At 45.3% G+C, this 20,014-nt stretch overlaps 1 protein-coding gene and 1 long non-coding RNA gene across 2 annotated transcripts in view; one reads left to right on the forward strand and one right to left on the reverse strand.

The window, feature by feature from the left end:
* Window positions 1–20,014, forward strand: part of CAVIN1 (caveolae associated protein 1) — a 72,787-nt gene that overhangs the window by 32,862 nt on the left and 19,911 nt on the right. The gene's annotated exons all lie outside the window — the stretch shown is intronic.
* LOC137541953 (uncharacterized) overlaps window positions 14,729–20,014 on the reverse strand; it is a 147,988-nt gene continuing 142,702 nt past the window's right edge. Inside the window, exon 3 of the long non-coding RNA XR_011025312.1 lies at window positions 14,729–14,862. This is a non-coding gene — a long non-coding RNA (uncharacterized lncRNA). The remainder of the gene's footprint in view (window positions 14,863–20,014) is intronic.

Raw genomic sequence — 20,014 nt, forward strand, 5'->3', positions numbered from 1 at the left:
CTGCAGCTCCTGCCAAGCAGAAACCAATGTCGTGTCTGCTTACCGTTCACAAAGCTGAGTGAGGAAAAGGAATGGGATAGCAGGACTGAAATCATTCTATGCAAAGATCAAGGCAGCCACAAACACCTTTGACCTAATCCTGATGCGTCGATGTCCAATAACATTGTGGTAGTAAGCAACGCTCCCTTTCATATTGTAATAGAATTCAGCATGGACACTCCTGCCAGACGTCTGGGCGAGTACATACAATTAGCTTGAAATATGCATGCAAGTCAAAATGGCAGTAGGGACTCAGTTAACCACACAGGTGTGGCTCGCCTGAATCTGGATATGTGTAATTCCGGTTGTTAGAGGCCCCTTTCACACTGGGACGTTTTCATTGCGTTGCATTACCCTATTTTACCACAGGGTGACGCTAAAGCAATGAAAACCTATGGGACATTTTATACCTGCTGCGGTGGGATGCAGTGCGCCAGAAGTGTTGCATTTAACATGAAAGCAACAGCATGCTACCGGCCGACATTCGCAGTGACGCGCGGCACCCGAAAGTCATGTAAGTCTATGGCAACCCAGATATTTAAAAAATGTTCATGTTGCGGTAGCGGCACGAAAGTCATGTAAGTCTATGGCGACGCAGATATTTTAACATTTTTCATATTGCTGTGCGCGGAACCATATTTTTTCAATACACTTCCATGCAATTCATTCTTTGGCCACAGGAAGTGAGCGCTAGAGAACCTCACTTCTTGCTTGCAGCCAGAAATGAACTTAGTGCGCATTGCACTGTTCTGCTGCATCCTCTATACGGCTCCTGATATGGAGATGCCGCAGGGCAGCTATAAGAAATGAAGAGGATGGTGCCTAACTCTGGTAAGTATTTTCCACTGCATGTTGCCCTGCTTTATTGAGAGAGAGAGGCACGTCCACACAGCCAATTAGTTGAGATACCCGGTTGCCTGAGTACCGGTTTACTGTATTAGCATCTCATTGATGCTCTCTGTTATAGATACTTTCATAAACAATGAGTCTAATATCACTAAGGCTTGAGATCAGTACAGAATACAAGCATTCCTGAACAACAAGCCTGGGATTATTTCTCTGCTTTTCATAATTCATATTATTCCATAGCGAGGGTTGCTGAAAGGTTACTAGTGGTGGTTTCATCTGTCGTTATGTACATAAATAAATATCTAATTTTTAAAATGGAGATCAGGTTTGCAGGATCACTTATGTTCTACCGTGATCTATAGGCTTGAAAATATTTAATAATGATTTTTTTTTAAGGAAAAGATATCAAATACCTATGCCAAAAACATGGAAATGGTGCTTCCAAATACAGGAAATCTGCATGTATGTTACATGCGATTGCTTAGTCATCTTATAGAATAACTCAATTGTGGAGGAAATTACATCTTACATGCTGTCCCGAGAATTACAGTATGCGATCTATCACACATAACATTAGCTCCCTTGTGCGATTGGTAAGATGCACTGTCTTTCCCAGGAGAGGAAGTTAGGATGTGTGCTCCTAATCCATTGATAGGTTTGATGCAATGAATGTGTTTGCATGTCTGCACTATGCATGTTACAGGGCCAGAGTTAGGACACCTATGTTTACCTGGGTACTTCTGCGCAGTATAGGTGATTAAGCATAAGAATGCATTCTTCTGTGAACTAAAACCCTGGCTTTTAATTTAGCTGTAGGGATAACAGTTGTGCCTGGATGAGTGAATCTGTGAATGCAATTGTGTGAACATTTGCATGTGAGTGTGCGAAGGGTTAATAGATTTTTGCTGTTTTCTAGCCACACCCCCTTCAGCACCTCCCTTTCCCTAATAATTTATTTAATGTCCTAACTAGAGGCGATGTGCCTGGATATATGTATGTTAAAGGCCACACATGATACAATAAAAAGAGATTCAATTTCGCAGTGCGCTAAAAACTATTGGTTGTACAGCAAAAAATTAAGCTAGGTTCAGTGGTGTGCTGTATAGCGCATGTGTTCTAATGAGTGTGAAATGCAATGGAAACTAGACATCGACTTTAATACAAAGCTGCATGCAGCGACTTAGAATAAGGCAAATAACGCAAGCAATCAGTTAAAATGTAGTAGCGTGAACAGCACCATAGAATTATATGGGCAGTGAGTTGACATGCACCTTGATAACCTTCCTGTGGCCTGAAGCATTATGCACTTGCGCAGTACAAAAAAGTTGAAATGGTGCATGCACAGAACCCTCCCATCTCTATCAAGGAGTGCGTGGCACTGGGCCATGCATGCACAGTCGACCGTGACTGGCTGTGTCAGCTAGATTTCGGAGGGGCACCGCGGCTGAATGGAGTGCCGTACAGCCAATCTTTATGTACTTCTGTACCTGTCACATGACATGCAGGGATGGAAGCCGCATGATGATTGGCTGTACGGCACTTGTAAACGGTAAACGAGTAAAGAGGACCTGTCCCACCACCGGTTGGAGGTAATGTATATCCGCTGCCGCTCTGCGTAACGTATAGGAGCAGGTCCATCCGACAGATCTCTGTGGGCGGGGTCCCAGCACAGTAAAGGTACGCCCTTGAAAGGGAGTACATACAAAAGATAGTATCCTGCCTGATTCTTGAACCTGAGACCCTAGCGTGTGAGTGCTATCTACTATACTATTGCATATCTGTGGGGCCGAACTAATTGCACTCAGGGGTGTAACTAGAAATCACTGGGTTCCCCTGCAAAACTTTGGATGGGCCCCCCTCGCTCCCTCCAAAAATAGAAATTGGAAAGGCAGGCCAGGCAGATAAAAACTGACAGCAGTAAAGCAATGCACACATTTTCTGTATCAATTACACTAGCTTCTGTGATAAAATGTGTCCCAGCTTCTTATTACACTCACTCTGCCCTCCTCTGATGGATCAGAACTGGCTCTGCAGCCTCTTTTGTTACACCCCTGATTGCACTGCATGTTTCTCAACAAAAGGAATTCTCCTTGTTTATGAATCTCTACAAGTGATTTTTTTTAAAAAGATGACTTTGAGGGCTCGTTCACACCTAGGGCGTTATGCAGTTTTTTTTGAGCGCTGGCGATTTTAAAAAACACCCTAAAATCGCGTGTGCAATGAATTCTTATAGGATAGTTCATATGAGCGCGTTTTGTCTGCTTTCCGCAAAGTGCTGCCTGTACCATATTTAGGGCGATTTTGCTACAATGGAAGGTATAGGAAAAACGCTCACAAAATCGCTTTGTGCAGTGATTGCATTCGCGCTTTTAAGAATAAATACATTGTATACATTCTTTTCCAGGTCAAATAGTTCACCTCCTGACACAAAAATAGCTCCGAAAAAAACGCTGTGAAAAGCGATGTACACAAAATAGTAGCGCGCAGGTAAGCTCCATGAGGGGAAAAATCACTCACAAAATCACAAACGCTGATTTTAGATGCGAACAAAGCCTGACTGCTATGATTAGCTGATTACTTTATGTCTAATGCAGGTAAATGCCAAGTAAATCTGACAAAATGTGCAAGCTACTAAGTGAAATAATGCTTTAAAGGGAGTACAGTATGTTTTTTCCCGTTGTCTTTGATTCCTGAGTGAATTTATGAAGCCAGAGGGAATTACAGGCTCTTTTGTAGCTTACGTGGGCAGGCATGAGAGTTTACGTTTGCAGAAGGCTGTTTTTGGATGTGTTATGGTAACTGTCACTGTGGAAGAAGCAGGATTATTCCAGTGAGTCACCATGATGATGTGGTACGGCACCAAGTGCAGCGCATTCCCCAATTCTGTGCCTCTCTAAGAAAAGAAAATTACTGTGACATGCCTATGGAAGACTTCATGACGATCAGCTCACATACACAGTGATTGTCAGGGAAATGGATCGGCAATTCCTATCGATTACCGTGGTGATTGGAAACCAATGGATCGGCCATGAGATTGTATCTTTAATGGCCTCCTTTAACCCGTACAACTAAAAAGGCACACGGAAATTTAGACGCCCAGTAATGCCAATAGGTAAATATCGGTATTTAATACCAATATTTTAGAATTAAAGTGTAAAATATTAGTATTAACCTCCTGAGCGTTACGCCGCTCAGGAGGTTTTGCCACTTTTTGCCCGCTAGTCCCCACAGAGATCCCGTGCCTGAAAACCCTCTAGCTAGCACTAGGCTAGCTAGTACAAATGCCTGGCACCCCCCGATCTCCGCCGCTCCCCCGTTTATACATTACCCAGCCTGGATCCAGCGATCGAGCAGCCTCCCCACACAGCTCCGGTCTTCACTATGAGGAGGATCGCATATGACGTCGCCGACACACACACACACACACACACACACACACACACACACATACACACACACACACACACACACACACACACACACACACACACACACACACACACACACACACACTACCTGCCTGATGCCTAACCTCTCCACACACACAAACTACCTGCTGGACGCCTAACCACCCGCTCCCCTTTCCCCCCCACGCCACTGGCAACCACGCCTCAAGAAAAAGGAGAAAAAAGTTCAAAGGTGCCATCATTGGCACCTATAGAAATCTCGGCATTGAGCCGTAATTTGGATGCCTGATAAATAGCAAGAGCTGTACCAGCGCCCGCTATTTATCAGTGTGTCGTATTTATCAGTGTGTCCTATTGGACATACTGTTTGGATAGTAGTTTTCTCTAAAGACTTTGGTCATACAAAGAGTTAATGCTGTGCAGTGTAATGTAATGAGCATCCAGCATGTGTATCCTGTCCTGTACACACTCATTGTTCAGGAGCTGACGCCTGCCCAACTTATGTCCATTGTTCCATTATTATTCTGCAAGGTGCTAATTGCTAAAGCAGATTTTATGTTCTGGATGTTACTAGGATATGGAATCTGGGGAATTTTAAGGAATAAATGTGCATAGCATTAGCGGGTCAACACACATTGTTTAAGTGAAATAACATCTGATCCTTAAGACAGAAATCAATGGGCAGAAATGGTCTCTTTCCATTGTATAGAGGTAGTGAAAACACACGTACACAACAACTGTAGTGGTACCTTGCAAGAAGGGGCAGTGATGGCATCCCTCCATTCAAAGCACCCCCTCCAACTGGTGATGGTCATAGGAGATGGTGACTAGAGTAGAGTGGAAGCTACCACACTAGAGGGGTTTCTCTCTGTTCTTTATTCCCACATTAAAAACAGAAGTTTGCCTTCTTAAAACAGAAGGTATTTACAATTATTCAGGTTGGAGTGGTTAACAAGCTGACACATCATTGTATTCCAGCGGGAGGTGTGGTTAGCTTTCCAGGACATTAAAGAGATGATTTGCATATTCAGCAGTGATGCATTATGGCAAACACATCAGAGCTCACTCCAGGGGCGTTTCTAGGGTCCTTGGAGATCGGGGGCACCTGTGGGCACCAGGCGGGGAGGTATATGCGGCAAAAAATGGGCGTGGTCATGAGGTGAGTGGGCGTGGCCACGGGTGGGGCCAAATGTACATGAACTTAGCAGCGGTGTAAGCTACAGATAACGGGCCTGCCCATCGAAATATTGGATGGAGCCCCCTGTCCTTTATTTAGATAATTTACAATCAGTATAGGCATAGATCAAAGATGTATACACACATACAATTTTGATTGGTCAATCACTGACCCCCAATTTTACCACCCCCGTGCAGTAAGTGGGCCAACAGACAATGAATTTTATGATCAGAGCTAAAATTGGCTAATCAAAATTGTGTGTGTGTACCAGGCTTTACAGCTAATACTGTACATACTGAAAGTAGCAGGGATCAGCATACAATATAGCTGGTTTACAATCAGTAAAGGCACAGAGTAACACCTTACACTGTACACACTGGAGGTAAATCAGCACACAGTGCAGGCACTAGAGAACAGCGTATACTATACATACTGTAGGCAGCAGAATTCAGCACACTGCAGCTAGCGTGCCAAAAACATGAGGATCACGTTGTGCGGCGTGCTTATCGCGGCGCACCGAAAAATGGGTGGGCCATGGACCAGAATATAGGTGTGGTAACGGGTGGAGACAAATTTACATAAACCTAGCAATGGTGGGACAATAGATTATGACAGTGGTGGCGAACCTTTTGGAGGCCGAGTGCCAAACTGCAACCCAAAAGTCACTTATCTATCGCAAAGTGGTAACAGCAATTTAAACTAAATACTGTACAAACGTTTTAACTCATACATGAACATTATGGAAAATCCAAGTTGAAAATAAACTGTGAAGATAAACAATTTCATCCATCCTACTCCTGAAAAATGTATTCAATTTTTTAGAACCTCCCAGTTTTATTTTCTGTTTTAAAAAGCTAAAAAAGTAGGTTTAATGCTATTGTCTCATATGATAAGGATTCAGCTTTTCCCATAGTCTCGCAGTTAGCAATCATGTGACCCCCAACAAGACAAATTCAGCAATCATGAGGCCCCCAACAAATCATGAGGCCCCCAACAAGACAAATTCAGCAATCATGAGGCCTCCAACAAATCATGAGGCCCCCAACAAGACAAATTCAGCAATCATGAGGCCTCCAACAAATCATGAGGCCCCCAACAAGACAAATTCAGCAATCATGAGGCCCCCAACAAATCATGAGGCCCCCAACAAGACAAATTCAGCAATCTTGAGGCCCCCAACAAATCATAAGGCTGCCAACAAGACAAATTCAGCAGTCATGAGGCACATAATTAGACAGCATTTCACATAAATAGGCAGAATGCCCCCTTAATATGGTAGCCCCCCAAGTTAGGTAGTGAGTGACAGGGACCCCCAGGTTAGCTAGTGAGTGACAGGCGCCTCCAGTTAGGTAGTGAGTGACAGGGGCCCCGATAGTGAGTGACAGGGAGCCCCTTTAGGTAGTGAGTGAGTGCCAGGGAGCCCCTTTAGGTAGTGAGTGAGTGCCAGGGAGCCCCTTCAGGCAGTGAGTGAGTGCCAGGGAGCCCCTTTAGGCAGTGAGTAAGTGCCAGGGAGCCCCTTCAGGCAGTGAGTGAGTGCCAGGGAGCCCCTTCAGGCAGTGAGTGAGTGCCAGGGAGCCCCTTCAGGCAGTGAGTGAGTGCCAGGGAGCCCCTTCAGGCAGTGAGTGAGTGCCAGGGAGCCCCTTCAGGCAGTGAGTGAGTGACAGGGAGCCCTTTAGGCAGTGAGTGAGTGACAGGGAGCCCCTTTAGGCAGTGAGTGAGTGACAGGGAGCCCCTTTAGGCAGTGAGTGAGTGACAGGGAGCCCCTTTAGGCAGTGAGTGAGTGACAGGGAGCCCCTTTAGGCAGTGAGCGAGTGCCAGGGAGCCCCTTTAGGCAGTGAGTGAGTGCCAGGGAGCCACTTTAGGCAGGGGGTGAGTGCCAGGGAGCCCCTTTAGGTAGTGAGTGAGTGACAGGGAGCCCCTTTAGGCAGTGAGTGAGTGCCAGGGAGCCCCTTTAGGGAGTGAGTGAGTGCCAGGGAGCCACTTTAGGGAGTGAGTGAGTGCCAGGGAGCCCCTTCAGGCAGTGAGTGAGTGCCAGGGAGCCCCTTTAGGCAGTGAGTGAGTGCCAGGGAGCCCCTTTAGGCAGTGAGTGAGTGCCAGGGAGCACCTTTAGGGAGTGAGTGACAGGGAGCCCCTTTAGGGAGTGAGTGAGTGACAGGGAGCCCCTTTAGGCAGTGAGTGAGTGACAGGGAGCCCCTTTAGGGAGTGAGTGAGTGACAGGGAGCCCCTTTAGGGAGTGAGTGAGTGACAGGGAGCCCCATTAGGCAGTGAGTGAGTGACAGGGAGCCCCTTTAGGCAGTGAGTGAGTGCCAGGGAGCCCCTTTAGGGAGTGAGCGAGTGACAGGGAGCCCCTTTAGGGAGTGAGTGAGTGACAGGGAGCCCCTTTAGGCAGTGAGTGAGTGCCAGGGAGCCCCTTTAGGCAGTGAGTGAGTGCCAGGGAGCCCCTTTAGGCAGTGAGTGAGTGCCAGGGAGCCCCTTTAGGCAGTGAGTGAGTGCCAGGAAGCCCCTTTAGGGAGTGAGTGAGTGACAGGGAGGCCCTTTAGGTAGTGAGTGAGTGACAGGGAGGCCCTTTAGGGAGTGAGTGCCAGGGAGCCCCTTTAGGAAGTGAGTGAGTGACAGGGAGCCCCTTTAGGGAGTTAGTGAGTGACAGGGAGCCCCTTTAGGGAGTGAGTGAGTGACAGGGAGCCCCTTTAGGTAGTGAGTGAGTGACAGGGAGCCCCTTTAGGGAGTGAGTGAGTGACAGGGAGGCCCTTTAGGGAGTGAGTGAGTGACAGTGAGGCCCTTTAGGCAGTGAGTGAGTGACAGGGAGCCCCTTTAGGGAGTGAGTGAGTGAGTGAGTGAGTGAGTGAGTGAGTGAGTGAGTGAGTGACAGGGAGCCCCTTTAGGGAGTGAGTGAGTGAGTGACAGGGAGGCCCTTTAGGTAGTGAGTGAGTGACAGGGAGCCCCTTTAGGCAGTGAGTGACAGGGAGCCCCTTTAGGTAGTGAGTGAGTGCCAGGGAGCCCCTTTAGGCAGTGAGTGAGTGACAGGGAGCCCCTTTAGGCAGTGAGTGAGTGCCAGGGAGCCCCTTTAGGTAGTGAGTGAGTGCCAGGGAGCCCCTTTAGGCAGTGAGTGCCAGGGAGCCCCTTTAGGCAGTGAGTGCCAGGGAACCCCTTTAGGGAGTGAGTGAGTGACAGGGAGGCCCTTTAGGGAGTGAGTGACAGGGAGGCCCCCCTCTAGCCGCCACCGCTCCCCCCCCTTACCTCGCAGCAGACCTCATGATCAGCGGCGACCCGACCAGTACCAGCGGGCGCCGGATGGCACCCGCTCAATATGCGGAAGTGATGTCACTTCCGCATATCAGTACGGGCGCTGGGTCCTAGCGCCCGCACGATTGGTCGCCGGCTCGCCACCTGATCCTGAGGTCTGAGTGACGCGGCGGCGGCAGCTGGAGGGAGCCGCTGACAGAGGGGGTGAGCGGCGGCCGGGCGGAGATCCGTGGCACCCCCAGGACAGATTGGGGGCACGTGCCCCCCCAAAATAGGGCTAGCGACGCCCCTGGCTCACTCCACCCTGAATAATTGTAAATTCCTCCTGTTTTAAGAAGGCAAACTTCTGTTTTTTATATCATCTTAGTAAGAGGGTTTTTCTGTGTTTTTCAGCCCCTTACACACTGGGAGTTCTGTTTCACCATGAGCTTGCTGGGTACTCTGTTATTCCGACATCAATCCAACAAATCTTGATTCAGGTTATACCTTTAACCTTAAGGACCACAGGCTTTACAAACCCCCCCCCCAAATGGCTTGCTGCAGAGCCACACCACCATGCACCCAAATTAATCCCCCCCCCCTTTTCTGCCCACCAACAGCTTTCTGTTGGTGGGCTCTGATCGTTGCTGCAGGCAGTGTTTTATTTATTTATTTATTTTTATTAATTTATTTCTTTTTTAATAAAAATTGCATTTTTTTCCGCTCTTCCCTCCCCCCCCCCCCCCCCCCGCCAGCCAATGACAGCAATTGGCTGTCATAGGCATCAGTATTTGAGAGCTGATCGCTCTTATTAAGTCTCCACAGGGGACAGCCGAGTGACACGGCTGTCCCCATACAGCGCTGCCATAGATCGCAGCGCTGTACAATGTAAATAGACGGCAAAACACAGTCTCCTAGTGGCGATGGCCGCTGGGAGACTGATGACGGAGCGGAGTAACCGTATCCTGTAAAACCTCGCCCCAGGACTTGACGCCTTTCGGCGTTACGAGGTCCTAGGGCTGCCAGCTTCTCAACGCCTATCGCCATTAGCCGGTCGGGAAGCAGTTAAAGCACACCTGAACTGTGCTTAGACCTGTAGACTTTTACTTACCTGAGGCTTCCATCAGCCCACTATGGTCCATGAGGTCTCACGCTCAGTTGGCATGACTCACGTTTCGGTGGTCACACATACTACCTTATTTTAATTTTTTTAAAGTATTTTAAGCTATTTATAATTAGTGTACATATATAATGATGGAGATGTTTATAAAATACTATATGTAGAATACCAGTACAAATATTGGTTAAAGAGTTGAGACTCGAACTCACAAACAAACATTATAGTCGATGCTGCTCATATTTCCTGCAGCATTTTTGAAATGGGTTCTATTTGTGAAGTGTCGGGTGCCGTGTGAACCAGGAATGTATGCAAGAGAAAAAGCTGTATGAGCTAAACCGGGCTATGGATGGAAGCCAGACTATGGCCTGGGAATAACACAGTACTCCACAAATAGCTGCCTTGGACATTATTTACTCCCATAGCAAAGCATTGTGGGTAGGGGCTCCGATGGTTTGGCACTAGTATAACTGCTCATTCACCAGCTGCCACTTATTGAAAAAAATAACAAGGTGCAAAAAAATCCATGTTGCAAACAGGAGCCTTCCGACTTTTTACTTTAATAGTGGAAATGTACACTCTGTATTAGCCACAATTGTTTAGGGTTGTTTGTTGGGTTGATTAAAGCACCTCAGTATTATTAATATTTATATAGCGCCAACATCTTCCGCAGCATTGTACAGAGTATATATTGTCTTGTCACTAACTGTCCCTCAGAGGGGCTCACAATCTTATCCCTACCATAGTCATATGTCTATGTATGTATCGTGTAGTGCATGTACTGTATATTATTGGGATGTTGGAGGAAACCAGAGTGCCCAGAGGAAACACCTGCAGACATGGGGAGAACATACAAACTCCTTGCAAATAGTGCCCTTTCTGGGATTCGAACTAGAGACCTAGTGCTGTAAGGCAAAGGTTCTAACCACTATGCCACCATGCTGCTCACCAGCATGGGTGGAATGAAGCACCTCAGTATGCTTTCATATGACAGATAGTGACAATAACATTCTAATAATGGATAGGGATTGTATACGATCTGACAGAAGTAGGAACTGATGTTAACTGACTTTGCTATGTACGTAAGTTATGCTGCTTCCTGTTCCTAAATGGACACGTGGTCTGGTATCAAGGCATATTACTAGAGGATAGGGGGCACCCACAAGATAAAAGAATCAAAATCTAAGGAATGTAAAAATTCATGTACTTCCTACTATAGAATATGCAGGTAAGAAGAGTGGAGACTGCACATAGACTTTAATACAAAGCCTGCATGCAGCAAGGTAGGCCTTGATCACACTATACGTGATGCTATATGCATTTCAGCAACGCGTTTGTGATACGATCATCAGGACAGGAACATCACAAGTGCATAGACTGCTGATGTTCAGACTACATGCGCTGCACAGCAGTGCCATGCACATTTTTCAGTAAAAGCACAGCGCTGACCCATTCACTGTGCTATAGCCCCTACCATCTGATTCTTTAAAACAACAGGTCATTCAATAAAATGATTGAGATGAGGGTGAACATGACAATTGGCCATGGGAGAAGGGGGGAGGGGATAAATAATATAAATCCAGCCCTGCCTATGTAAACAATAAGTCTTTGTACATACATGCAAGTCCTGCGCACCTGCATATGTTTCCAGCAATTTTAACTTTTAACAAAAATGTTATTTGTTTTGCTTTGTCCAGTGTCCAAAGATATATCAGCTGCAGATTGCAATTGAAAGACAGCATGTCATATAATTCAACTAAAGACTATTATTCAACTACATATAATGTGTAATGATTATATATGTTATATAGTATATTTCCTAAAAATAATTTTTCCTTTAACTATGCAGAATTGCAATATATACCGTAATTATAACACAGAGTTTTCTTTGAGTGATGATAGAAATTGACTGGCTGACTTACCCAGTAGCATGTGTTGCAATGGCATAGCTTGATGTACTATTCTGTACACAGTTTGCTGTGATCTGTTTCAGGCATGCCCTGTGGCCTTAGTTAGGGTGACAGGGAACAGCTGGCTTCTCGAGAGAGAGCGCTTTCCCATAAATCTATCCTCACGAAACATCCTGGGTTTCCATGGCAGCATAACGTGCCAAACAGTACACAACAGAATATAACAATACATATGAGCTTAGACCAGCCTTCTCAACTTTTTTAGAGTCAAGCTACCCCTTCAAAATATTTCAGATCTCAGAGAACCCCCACATGCAAAACAGCAAATACAAATCATGCCACTTCGATTACCAGACTCAAATGCTTTAACAATGGTTGTATTTTATACCTATAAATAGAACTGTCGTTATAAATATGTTTTTTGGGGGGAGAATATTATTGCCCTACTGTACTCATTTTTATGAGCTTCTTCTTCTTCTAATTACTGTTATAAACCTCTTGATTAACCTTAGTACCATTAGCATATTATAAATGCAGCAATTAGTATTCCACATTACAAATACAGCAATTGTTACCTCACATTACAAATGCAGTAAATGATACCCCACTGTACATTTGAATTACAGAAATAACCCCACACTTTAAATGCAGCAATTACCACCACAAACGAAATGTAGCAGTCACATGTCAAATGCAGTAATTTGTGCTATCCTCTTTCCACACACACACAACCATATATAGCGCAACCACCAATCATTGGTTTCAGTGGGATAAAAGCATGACCCACTAGTAGTACAGCAGAGAGCCGGGCTGAGGCAGAGGCTTGATAGGCTCCAGCTTCTGGGCACACAGCTTCAAGGGTGCAGGGAGGGAGGCCGACATCTATTCTCCCGCTCCCGCTTCTCAAGTGTTTTTAAGTGGATCATGGGGACAACCAAATTCATCTAATTTGCAGAGTGGAGGGTTTATGGAGGGGCATATAGTGCCAATAGATCTACTATGTACTTGGGTCCCAAGTGGTTTAGTGCCTTGAATTTCAGCAGGCACATCTTAAAATTGATTCTCTGTTTAACTGCCAACCAGTGAAGAGTTTGCAGTACTGGAGAGATGTGTGAGTTGTGGGGGGCATTGGCTAGACGTTTAGTATAAAATGCAGCAGCCAGTTGTAAGGGGTGCACAACTAAACCGGGGATCCTATGAATAGGGCATTGCTGTAGTCCAGGCAAGAGGATACAAATGCATGAACTAGAGCAGGTAGGTCTTCAGCTGAGATAATGTTTTTTAATCTTGCTATATTTCTCAGATGTAAGAATGAGGATTTGATGACAGCTGATACCTGCTATCTGAGTGTTAGCTTTCCATCTAGAATCACCTCCAGGTTATTTCTAAAAGGTGCAATCTGATTTTAAAGTGTCAGTGCTTTGATTGCCTACCATAATTACCATAACGTAGCAAACCAAACCTCCACTACATTGCAAAAGAGTTTTGGATTATGAAAGCCGAATGGACCATAGCGCAAAAAAAAAGTGTAAGATTGTGACAGACATGTTGGACATTCTAACAATATTAATTACAGCTATGACTGTGTTGCAATAGCGCGTCTCAGATGTTTTTCTAGTATTGATGGATGTGTACCTTTAATTTTATGTTCGTTTTAGTGCTTCTTCTCCTATCCGAGTTGGTGTCTTACATTTCCCTGGACACCATCTACATGTTGCTGTGTCCTAGCAGAATTCCAATCTGTCTAAATGCACAAGCTATGTCAATGAGGACTCCACCAGTCATAGCAACTAATCAGTGTTCATGTGCTGACTACACAAAAATAACCACAGACTGCTGCTTTACGGTCATTAGTCAAGGTTGAGACATCTTCAGAGCCATGCAGACATGTGGCAGCTCTTATAATCTATGAGGGGTTTCCTAGACCAGTGTAAGGATTGACTCTAGTCTTAAGGGGACAAAAGAAAAGAGCGCTTAACCCTATTCCAGGGGGACAATCTATATATGACAGAGCACAGCTTATATTAGCATGCCAAAGCAATTCAACAAGAAACCACATACATAAGTAGTATGGTTCATACAAATAAAATATCCCACTGGCTATATGGCTGGCTATATACTAAATCATTTTGCTTTCAATTCTAATGACGATCATAATTACAATCGATATTATTAGCGATGTTGCGATCAACCGACCAAAAACCAACATTGCAGTTTGATGTTTCGATCGTAATATCGATCGTAATTATGATTGACTTAGATACTTAATAACTATATCGTGATACGATTGATTAGACATTTTTATCTCATCGAACTTCTAATTGGGGAAAAAAAATTGTACAGTGTATGGCTTTCTTTATACTGTATACTAAGACCAAAATGGGGGACTATAATATTTTTATATCATGGGCTCCTGACCCCGTGATTACTGTGAGGCAATCAGAGTAGTCACAGGGCACAATAAGGAAAGAACGGCTTTGGTCCTCAAGGGGTCAGAGCTGTCTGGTCCCAAAAGGGTTAATAACAGGGATGCTCTAGGGATAAATTCCAAATGGATTTCATTCGGAATGCATCCTGATAATTAGTGCACCTGAGCGGGTGGATGAGGGAGGGTCAAACTTACCCAGCATCCGTCTTCTTTAATCCGTCTCACGACGCGTCCCACGCTGCAGTCCAAGCCACTTCACGTGACTATTACGCTTCCTCCTTCAACCCGGAAGGAGTAGCAATGGTAGTCACGTGACGCGGCTTGGAACACAGTGTGGGACACGCCGTGGGACTAATTAAAGGAGACGGCTGCTGGGTAAGTTTGACCCTCCCTCATCCACCCGCTCAGGTGCACTAATTATCAGGATGAATTCCGAATGAAATTAATTCATTAATGTTAATAAATAACCAGTGTTAATAAAGCATCAAAATATTATACAGCACATTATACAGGGAAAAACACTGTAAAAATATCTTTTGTGACCCCATATTACGGTTATGTGACCTTAGCAGAGTTCATCTGTGCTGGTTTCTCTCTGGGATAGTGAGACGTCCATGTTCCAGACTGCTTGGTACCCCTCCCTATTGAATGTCTGCTGTTTCAGGCAGTCCTTATTGCAAAATCACTGTGTGCTTCAGGGAGGATGGTCAGTCCTAGTCATAAAGAAATTACATATTTTAACTCATGGGAAATAAGTAGAACCAGAGATGAATCAAGAACTTTTTCTATACACCGATTATACATACAGGAATTAGGGTCAGAGTGCACAAGACGGAATATGTACTGTGTGGTTTTCCAATAGCACTTAGTCAATTATAGGATATTATTATTTCTTATCTAGCAGCATACCTTCTGATGTGATTTATCACGCTTGGAAAGCCATTTACAATGGTGTAGCTACAGTACAGAGCTATGGACCCCTGTATAGATTGTATGCAGCCCCCCCCCCCCCCCCCCTGCACTGGGAGTCAGTGGCTTAACTAATAAAATTGGGGCCCTGGGCAAGTTTTCCACTAAATCCACTAAGGGCTCGTTTCCACTATCGCGAATCTGCATGCGTCCAACGCATGCAGATTCGCACATGTAATGCAAGTGGATGGGCCTGTTTCCACTGTAGCGTTGTTGAGGTGCGTTTTTTTCAGCGGTAAAAAAACGCACAAAAGAGCCAACGAATTCGCCTGCGAGTGGAATGCATGCGAATCGCCGCTAATGTATTTAATAGGAAATTCGCATGCGGCTATGGTATGCGAATTTTCATGCGAATTCGCATAGGTACCAATGTAATTCAAACAGGCAGTGACATGGTTAATTTCGCATATACCCTCACCTATGCGAATTCGCATGCGAATTCGCGGCAAAAAACGCGCAAAAATTCGCATCCGCATGCTAATTCATGGAATTTCAACAGCGGTGGAATCCAGGCGATTCTGCACCGCAATAGTGGAAACGAGCCCTAAGGCATTCACGCAGAGGAACAAGTACAACGTTCTGCAATGGCCATCTCAGTCCCCAGACTAGAATATGATTGAAAATGTATGGTGTGCTCAGAAGCCATCAAACCTGAATGTACTAGAGATGTTTTGTAAAGAGGAATGGACCAAAATACCTTCAACCAGAATCCAGACTCTCATTGGAACCTACAGGAAGCGTTTAAAAGGGTGTAATTTCTGCAAAAAGAGGATCTACTAAATATTGATTTCATTTATTTTTTTAATTTATGCACCTGCCTAATTTTATTTAAACAAATATTGCACACTTTCTGTAAATCTAATAAACTTCATTTCACTTCTCAAATATCACTGTGTGTGTTTCCTATATAATATATTCAACCTCCCTGGTGGTACGCAGTTTCAGAGGCTGCGTCCGCTGGAGGATTTTTTTTTAATAAAATGTGTTTTTTATGTTTTAGCTAGCACTTCGCTAGCTAACTATGTCCCCTAAGCCCCGCCGCACCTAACTTAACCCCCCGATCGCCGCCGGCAATATTTACCCCTCCGCGATCCCGCGAGAGCCGCAGCTTCACCATTCAGCTTCACTCATCGCTATGGCGACGATCGGACATGACGCAATCCCGATCCTCCCCATCGGGAAGCCAGGAGCTGATAACGATGGGGGGAAATGCCAAGGAACCACTGCAGAGTACTCAAGGAACCCTGGGGTTCCAGGGAAGCCTGGTTGAGAATAAGTGCTGTGCTAACCATTGGGGGGGAGGTCCCATCAAAATTTTACTGGGGAGACCCCATGATTTGTAGTCATGCCTCTGCTTTTGTGGAACTCTAAATTGATTACAATGATTATGATTTCCTCATCCTCATGAGTGCATTCCAAAATGTAGAAAGTGAAGGGGAAGATCAGGGTGATATTACCCCCATTATCTTAATGCTAAGCAAGGTAAGGGTTAACTCATGTCTCCATGGCAGGGAGGTTTGTCAGGCTGAACTGTCCCTGGCTTGTCCGACTTGCACTGCAACATTTCACAGAGACTCAGTTCACTGACCATCCAGATCTTTGTCCAGCTGCAAAATGCAGAACATTCCCATTATTTGGACCACTGCTGAGTCGATTTAATTATGTATAGCAAAAACAACAGCCACACTACTGTCATCATTGCCACATAATTACCATTTGACTTCATTTAGGATTGTTCATCCTTAATTGAGGAAGTTAGAGAAAATTACTTTAAAAAAAAGTTAAATAGTCTAAATAAAATGTAAATTGTGTGAAATCTCATTTAAAGCAAACCTGAAATTAGAACTTCCTCTCTGCTCTAAAAGATAAGCAACAGCATAATAACTGTCAGAAACTTACCTCGGGGATCCAGCGATGCAGCCATCTCCGAAGTGGCTGGGCTGAATCCTGACACTTCCCGGTCCTCGCTTTGTGTGCGGGAGCGTGCGGCCCCACCAGGAGGAACACTCTGCCTCTCTCAGAGGACGGGCGCAGATGGTCACGTGCCCATTCTACGCTCTCAGACGCCGTCAGGTTTAGTGACTGGTGTCTGTCAGGCAGGGTTTATCAGCTGATTGGGTGTGTGATGTGTGTGGCTGGCCACTGATTGGAGGATGTCTGTATTTAAAGATTGCTGCTCCATTCATTTATTGGAGCAGTAATAGTAGTGTGTCTACTTCCTGGTTTCATGGATACATAGAAAGGGTTAATATCCCATGTTTACATATTAGCCGTGTCTACTGAGGACTGCAGAATTTCTGTGCCGATACAGCTAGGAGCTCAAATTACACTTGTGATTAATTACAAATGAGGTGAAATTAGACAGACTGTTCTCTCTAAAAGCACACAGGGTGCATTTTTCTCTGTTTTTCTTGTGTCCTGTGCAAGAGTTCAGGTCACATTAAAGAGGCCCTGAGGTAATCACAAGTGTAATTATCAGGATCATCATCCCAAGATCTGAATCATCCAGCAGTCCACGAGTGGCTCTAGCTTACTGCGCAGGTATGGCCATACTCGCACAGGTGCAGTACTGCCGCACTCATGCATGAAAAGAGAGAGGGCATGGCCACTAACATATCCGACAAGCAATGGTTGGGACCAGGAGGACGTGAGAAGCCTCTGCAGCCAGGATCCAGAGACTTCCCTCTTCTTTGTTAACCCTCTGGGCGATACAATTATATCGCCCAGGAGGTGGCGCAGCACTATTTTTTTAAATGTTTGATTTTTTAAATCATGTAGCGAGCCCAGGGCTCGCTACATGATAGCTGCAGCGCAGCGGCATCCCCCCACCCACTCCGATCGCCTTCTTTAATCAGAGTAAGCAGGAAATCCCGTTCAGAACGGGATTTCCTGCTGGGCTTCCCCGGTCGCCATGGCGACGGGGCGGGATGACGTCACCGACGTCATGGACGTCGTGACGTCGGAGGGAGTCCAGATCCACCCCTCAGCGCTGCCTGGCACTGATTGGCCAGGCTGCGCAAGGGGTCGGGGAGGGGGGGGACTGCACGGCACGGCGAGCTGCGTCGGATCGGCGGCGAGCGGCGGCGATCGGAAGTTACACGCAGCTAGCAAAGTGCTAGCTGCGTGTAACAAAAAAAAATTATGCAAATCGGCCCACCAGGGCCTGAGAAATCCTCCTGCGCGATATACCCCGAGCTCAGCTCGGGATTATCGCTCAGGAGGTTAAGTGTCTGTTTTTTTGGGATGTTTTTTTGCAACCAATCACAGAAATAGGACTATATTGCTATCCACAAAGCCAAGCTTATAGGTATATAAGCCTTGCACAGATGCTAGGTGGTTCTCAGTCAAGGTGGATGGTCAGGGCCACCTCTGCTGAGAATCTAGCATTTGTACAGCGGCCCCCACTCTCTCTTGATGTGTCAGTAAGAGACCAGACTAGTTGATCTAGTCTGCAGGCTAGTGATGCGTCTGTACACAACTCAACCCCAAATTGTTGTCTGGGAATCAAATCCTGATCCCTGCAGGCAACAGTCTATTTTGTGAAAACAAAACTTTACAAAACGCGTTATGATTATGCTGGTCATCTCATTTGTCCTAATCTTATATATATGGTGGCCACCGGATTGCATGTGTTTGTGGTAGAGTGGATGTGTGCTACATCAGCTGATGATCACATACGGCCGTTAGTGTCACTTTTTTAGGGCAGGGAGGAAGCAGTAGATTTGGGCGCATGAGACAAGTGGACAAAAAGGGCGCCCCATTCACTTCCATTATAAATATCGTTTAATGGGCGCTGAACGGGGAAAATAAGGCGCCGGAGATTTTTAAGGATTTATAACGGCGCCCGGAGATTTTTAAGGATTTATAACTATGTTTGTGATGATTTAAGTTTACAAAATGAGCCCGTGACGAATAACGTTTATGAAGATAATAAATCACTATTTCTAAAACATTTCTAACACATTATTATCCACCCAAAAAAATAATTTACATTTTTTTTCTTTACATTTTTTATTTATTAATGTCTGTAAAACATTATTATCCATAGGGGGTTTTAGGTTTAGGCACCAACAGGGGGGTCTTAGGTTTAGGCACCAACAGGGGGGTCTTAGGTTTAGGCACCAACAGGGGGGTCTTAGGTTTAGGCACCAACAGGGGGGTCTTAGGTTTAGGCACCAACAGGGGGGTCTTAGGTTTAGGCACCAACTGGGGGGTCTTAGGTTTAGGCACCAACAGGGGGGTCTTAGGTTTAGGCACCAACAGGGGGGTCTTAGGTTTAGGCACCAACAGGGGGGTCTTAGGTTTAGGCACCAACAGGGGGGTCTTAGGTTTAGGCACCAACAGGGGGGTCTTAGGTTTAGGCACCAACAGGGGGGTCTTAGGTTTAGGCACCAACAGGGGGGTCTTAGGTTTAGGCACCAACAGGGGGTCTAGGGGTTAGGGATAGGTACAGGGAGGGTTTTTAATAAACGAAAATATAAGTTTCACTTTACAAACAGGGAAGATTAACGTTTTAAGAATTGCCGATCTCATACACATTATTTAGTGATTTATAAATTCATAAAACACTATTTATAAACGAAATTCTACACAATAATTTCTATAAACGATATTTCCATTTATCGTTTATACCACGCGCCCTTTTTTCCCGACGCCCTTTTCGTACGTACGCGGCAGGGATAGGGGTGTTTTTTCTATGGTTGTATTTATTGGAGTAATACATTTTTGACAGTGTGTGATAGTCTCGGGACGGCTCCCCCGCATCATGGGGGGTACACAGATATATTAATGGTCTTGCGCTCCCCATTATCATTTTTTCTATGATTGTAAACAAGATTAACAAGTAAAGCTTTGACAGCAAGCTCTTGGGCTGGGCTGTACCCTTGGCAGATCACT

The sequence above is a fragment of the Hyperolius riggenbachi genome, chromosome 12 (assembly GCF_040937935.1).
Source record: "Hyperolius riggenbachi isolate aHypRig1 chromosome 12, aHypRig1.pri, whole genome shotgun sequence".
Lineage (NCBI taxonomy): Eukaryota > Metazoa > Chordata > Amphibia > Anura > Hyperoliidae > Hyperolius > Hyperolius riggenbachi.